A 6,347-nucleotide genomic window follows, 5' to 3' on the forward strand; every position below is an offset into this window, starting at 1 on the left:
TAAAAGTCAGAAAAATGACACTCACATCCCCAGTACAACCAGGAAGCCAAGCAAGCTCCCGCCACGCATATGCCGACTTGTGGATGCAGAGCCCTCTCCTCCACACCTGTGTCCATCCTCCTTTCTTCCCGGCTTCATGAAAAGTTAATCCTGTAAAGAATATAACAAAGTCAGTCAAAAAGGTGTGTGAAGACTGGTCCGAGTTAACTGTGTTCTCTGTGGCGGGGTATTTTTATTTTAGCAGTTCTCGGGACGAATGAGAATCATCAGAATTCATGCTGGCAGTCAGGGTGTGAAGGAAGGAATGGCCCGGATTGTAGGTCTCTGCAGAGGACTGAGATTTAAGGGAAAAGAAATGCTGTGAACTCTTAGCAGAGTACCTGGCGGACAGTGGATGCTCAACAAACGTTAGGGGTCTTCTTTTTGAATTTTTAGGTTTTAATTGTGTGTATATTTTGTGTGTGGGTTTGTGTCCGAGTGTGTGGGCCTGTGGAGGCCAGAAGCACCAGATCCCCCGGAACTGCAGCGGCAGGAGGCAGCGAGCCCCCTGAAGTGGGTGCTGGGGACTGAACTTCCTCCGAAGAGGGCTGCAGACCTAACTGCTGAGCCATCTCCCTAGACCCTAGCTGTCCTCTTACTGTATGTTTCTCGTCATGGGTCCCTCACTCAGCTCCCGGGGACAGTGGCCGGGCTGTTATTGTCAAGTCTCCGGGCCCTGCACAGTCAGCATAGATTTGGATAGCTGTTTGGAGACTGTTCAGGGGAGGAGGGAAGGTTAGCTTCCGCTGTGGGTTGATGGGTAGAAAAGAATGCGTTTAGTTTTTCTGGCCCTTGTTCATGGGAGTCAGCTAAAGTGTGGTGTGGAGTACAAATTTAAAAAACTCTTATCAGGGGATATTCACAGAATGTCAGGCATACATGAAGTCCCAGGAGCCTCGTGGCTCTTCTCAGATATTGAACATGAAGGGTTCTGGGGCCAGTTAGTTGCTATACTGCAGGGTGATGTTTCTTCTGGCCTTATTCTCATCTTGATTCACATAGTGCCAGGGATATTTGTTTTGCATGAGCCCCAATTTCTAGTTCTGGCACTCTGAGCAAAGCTCTAAGAAAGTACGGGACTTTAGTTGGGACATAAGGCTCTGGTACAAGGAGTTGGATACATGATTTAGAAGTGGTTTTAGTCTGCCACATAAATGGCCCTTAAAAAACAAAGATGTTAGAATATCTTAATCAGTGGGAAAAATTGTTGGAGGGAAAATGAAATATTGATGAATGAAATTTGCCTCAGTTTGTAATATCAAAATATTGGAAACCTCTTGTTCCATCAACAGAGGATTAATAGTAAATTATAGCCAATCTATCAAAAAAGAATGAGCAAGCTATCCATCACTGTGGAAAGACTGTTGGGACTCATTTTAAGGGAAAAGAAGCAAAATGCAATTAGTTCATAAGCCCTGGGGAAGAACCTACTACTATTATTCTGCTACATGGACGTAGTGTTAAACTGTCCCCTAAAGACCTGTTGTACTAATAGCTTCATGCATCTCTCAGCCCTCGTGTCTCCTTGCAGTAGACACCACTTCACACACAGATGCACAACTGGTCAAGATGCAGAGAATAAGACGCTTGGAGTGCTAAGCCCCAAACAGGATGTCTTCACCACACTGCCTCTTCCTAAGGCTCAAGGATCAGTGTGGAGGAGGGGTCGGGGGGCAAAAGCCGGATGTGGTGGGTGACAAGTGTTTTCTGAGCACAGCGTGCCGGTGCACAGGTTGTTGGCTGTTTTTCACTCTTTTGGCTCTTCGTTCTTTTGGGGGCCTGCCGTCATCCAGTTCCCAAACAAATACACACAGAGAGACTTATTACTTATAAATGCCTGGCCTTAGCTTGACTTGTTTCTTGCCAGCTTTTCTTAAAATATCCCATCTTCCTTTTGCCTCTGGGCTTTTTCCTTTTCTTACTTCTGTATGTCTTACTTTCACCCTTACTCCGTGGCTGGCTGTGTGGCTGGGTGGCTGGCCCCTTCTTTTCTCACTCCTCTATCTTTTCTTCCCAGGCTTCTTCTCCCATTTATTCTCTCTGCCTGCCAACCCCACCTATCCTTTCTCCTGACTTGCTATTGGTCATTCAGCTCTTTATTGGACCATCAGGTGTTTTAGGCAGGCACAGTAACACAGCTTCACAGAGTTAAACAAATGCAACATAAAAGAATGCAACACATCTTTGCACCATTAAATGCTCCACGGCATAAACAATTGTAACACATTTTAAAATAACACTCCACAACACGCACATATTAACTCATAACAGGTGTGACAGACAGTAGAAGATCTGTGGAAGCTCAAGTTGGACAGAATCCCAGTGTGGAGAGGGGAGGTGGGCACAATGTTTGACCCCTAGCTAATAAGCTATCATCAATTGATAGTGTCAGAGAGGGAGGGAGAGAAGGAGAGGGAAGGAGGAATGGAGGGAGGGAGGGAGGGAGGGTGGGAGGGAAAGAGAGATTGTGTATCTTAAGAGTATCACTCCTTAGCGGGGTGGAGGGGCAGTGGCGGGGAGGGGCGGTGGTGGTACAGGCCTTTAATCCCAGCACTCCGGAGACAGAGGTAGGTGGATCTCTGTGATTTTGAGGCCAGCCTGGTCTACAGAGTGAGATCCAGGACAGGCTCCAAAGCTACACAGAGAAACCCTGTCTTGAAAAACCAAAAAAAAAAAAAAAAAAAAAAAAAAAGAAAGAAAGAAAGAAAGAAAAAAGTGCTCACTTCGGCAGCACATATACTAAAATTGGAATGATACAGAGAAGATTAGCACGGCCCCTGCGCAAGGATGACATACAAAATTCATGAAGCGTTCATATTAAAAAAAAAAAAAGAGTATTACCCCTTGTAGGTTGCCCCCACTCTAGTGGAAGGCCACACCCCAGAACATATGGGCAGCACAAATGGGTTTGGTGGGTTAAAAGAAGAAAGTATACAAAATTGGGTGGGTAGGGAAGGGGGTGTTAACCTGGGAAGAGATGGGAGACGTGGTGAAAATAATCAAACACGTTATAAGAAATGCTCAAGGAACTTATAAAAACGAGGGGCAAAATGTAGAGGAAAATACACATGTAAATTTACTTATAAAAGTTTAGTTCGTCTCTGATATGGTCCGTAGGAAAATGGCAGCCACGGCTGACTGAGGGACTCAGGCGGCTATAGAATAGGGGCGGAAGGGAGAAGCCTGAATACATCTTCTACATTTTCAATTTTTAGTCACGTCAATGTTTTCTTCTCTAAGAAGGAGTATTTTAATTTAAAAAGAGGATAATAAAGAAAAACTTGGTAATAAGTAGGGCATGGGTTCATGCATGTCTATCATGGGTTCATGCATGTCTGTCATGGGTTCATGCATGTCTATCATGGGTTCATGCATGTCTGTCATGGGTTCATGCATGTCTATCAGGGGTTCATGCATGTCTATCAGGGGTTCATGCATGTCTATCAGGGGTTCATGCATGTCTATCAGGGGTTCATGCATGTCTATCATGGGTTCATGCATGTCTATCATAGGTTCATGCATGTCTATCATGGGTTCATGCATGTCTATCATGGGTTCATGCATGTCTATCAGGGGTTCATGCATGTCTATCAGGGGTTCATGCATGTCTATCAGCTGATTAGAGAGACAACTAAGCAACCACATGGACCTCTTCTGTTTTACTGAATCTTAGGAATCTTAGAACTTTCTAGAAAAGTGTTTTAGAATGTTAAGCAATCATGAGCCTCTCTAGTCACTCATGGTTAGCTGAATCTCTCACATTCATGAATAATAACATGAATTTTCTTTAAGTGATGTGTGTGTGTGTGTGTGTGTGTGTGTGTGTGTGTGTGTGTGTGGTGTGTGGTGGGTGTGTGTGGTGTTCTTAGTGAACTCTACATCAGAAAGCCATGTGTATATCACTGAATTCATAGCTGATTTATCATCCGTTCAGCCCCATCCTTGATGTTCTCTCCTCACTGACTGTGGACAGGTGCTTGACCCAGATTAAATCACTCTTATCACTCTTGGTAATCAAATTTCTCTAGCCAACATTTAACTGGTTCAGAGACAGGTAGTCGAAGCCAACCTGGAAAGCACATTAGGTAAGAACTATGTAAACGAATGGAGGTAGGACTGTCATTGGGAACTGGTTCATTAATTATAACAAATATTTCCCACTAATGTATAATACCAACAATAGGGCAAAACCTTCGAGGGGTATGTGGGAACCTTGTATTACCTTTGTAGGTTTCTATAAATCCAAAATTGCCCTAAAGTCAAAACATATAAAAGTGACTAAAATAAGGCAAGTTTATTATTGCCAGTTCTTATAACCTTCCAAGTGAAGAAAAAATTGTTCGTTTTAAAAATTATTTAAAATTCTTTAATTTACACTTAAGCTATTTTAACTTTATTTCTTCTTTATTATTTCTTGCTCCATGCCCAGCATGGCTTCTTCCACGTTAATTTAGAAATGAAGTGATTGGGTCAGGAAGGCCAACATAGTCAGCTTCAACTTTACTGCTTTCTAGTCCGCCAATTTCTAGTGAATTGTTTTTAAAAATCATTCCCAGGGCCAGCAGGATGGCTCAGTGGGTGGAGCCCTTGCTACACAAACTGACAGCTTGCATTCCATCCCCGGGACCCACATAAAAGTGAAATGAGAGTCCTGACTCCTCAACATTATCTTCTGACTTCTACATACATGCCATGGTACACACATGCATACACATCACACACACACATTACAAACACACATACACACACACTCACACACACATATTACAAACACACATACACACACATCACACACATACACACACATCACACACATACACACACATCACAAACACATATACATACACATCACACACATACATACACACACATATCACAAACACACATATACACATTCATACACATCACACATATACACACACACATCACAAACACATATACATACACATCACACACACAATAGTAAACACATAAGAATGGTTAAAAAGAAAACAAATTCATTCTGAGATTCATGTTCGTTGCCCTTTTTGCGGTCTTGGTGGAAGACCAAACAAAGAGCACAGGCAAAAACTAATTGCTGAACAGTGTAAACCTCTTCCATCAATTAAGTCTATTTATCATTTGAAGTTATTTGATATGAAGGAGATTCTGATAACATAATGTAGCTTGAGAAGTTGATTGTCTGCTTTCTCAACTAGAACATTCTTCAATAGATATTCTTCAATAGTTCTTTAGGGCCAGTGAGAATCCTACTGTAAAGTTTAGAAATCCAGTTTTATAATCGCTCCACATGATCACACTCGTATAGGGGAGTCATACTAATTTCGCGATGTGATGATTTTGAGTCTAAAACACTGAACAGCGTATAACTCGGCTACATTCATGGTACCCACACTGTGTGTTTCCTTGTGTGTGTTTCCGGCTGTCGTCATACTTAGAAAGGTACTTAAGGTGGGATTCCTTTAGAGGTGAGAGAGCAGGTCAGGGGGACCGGCTCACTGTATCAGACTGTCTGTAGACCGAAGCCGTCTCTCCCCTTTCCAGGTCTTGCTAGACTCTGAATTCCTCTTCTCACAACAATACTGGCTCTGATTAACAAAGGTTCTGTACCAGAGCAAAGTCTCCTAGAACGGATTGGGTAGTAAATATTTTGACCTTAGCAGATTGCGTGTTCGACTCTGACCTGCATCTGGAAGGCAGCCTTAGGTAACAGACAAGCTGCTTGGGCCACTGTTTGCTGACGGCTGCTCATTTGCTTTGCTTTCAAACCTGCTCTCCAAACAGGCCTCCTATTCCACTCCGCTCTGTGTCCCTCTCTGTGGATCTGTGTGCAAAGAAGAGTTAGCAGGAGGTACAAGATTGCCATTTCTAGAAAGATCTGCTTGTGGCCACCTGACCAGCTTCTGGGAGCTTAGGTTCCAGGGGAGTTCCCACCAGTCTCTGAATTGTGCGTGGCTTCCTGTGCTTGCACTGTTTAAACATCACAGTCCATCTTCAGTACTTTCCTTCTGATGTCCAGGGACTTGGGTATGCACCGTAAGGAGAGTATTAGTACCCTTCCCGGCAGGCAGCATTTTCTACCAGATGTTCTAACTTGTGACTCCTGAGGGAGCAGTTTGGACATGGCTTCCTCTAGACTTTGCCCTGTGTGCCTTTTCCGTCTCAATCTGTCACTGTTAGAGCTATATATAAGACTGTCCTATGAGTCCTTCAACAAAGCATTGGGCCCTAACACACCCTTGTTTCTGGTCTCCTCCTTCCCAGTACAGCACCCGGTCCTTATCACACACTGATCTCTGCCTCCTCTT

General features: G+C 43.6%; 1 non-coding gene across 1 annotated transcript; it reads left to right on the forward strand.

The window, feature by feature from the left end:
• The first annotated feature begins 2,754 nt into the window (after positions 1-2,754).
• On the forward strand, positions 2,755-2,862 carry LOC128118064 (U6 spliceosomal RNA). The gene has a single exon (XR_008220988.1). It is a non-coding gene; the product is annotated as a U6 spliceosomal RNA (small nuclear RNA).
• Positions 2,863-6,347: the final 3,485 nt, after the last annotated feature.

Source organism: Peromyscus californicus, unplaced genomic scaffold (assembly GCF_007827085.1).
Source record: "Peromyscus californicus insignis strain IS unplaced genomic scaffold, ASM782708v3 Scaffold_21__1_contigs__length_65335640, whole genome shotgun sequence".
NCBI lineage: Eukaryota > Metazoa > Chordata > Mammalia > Rodentia > Cricetidae > Peromyscus > Peromyscus californicus.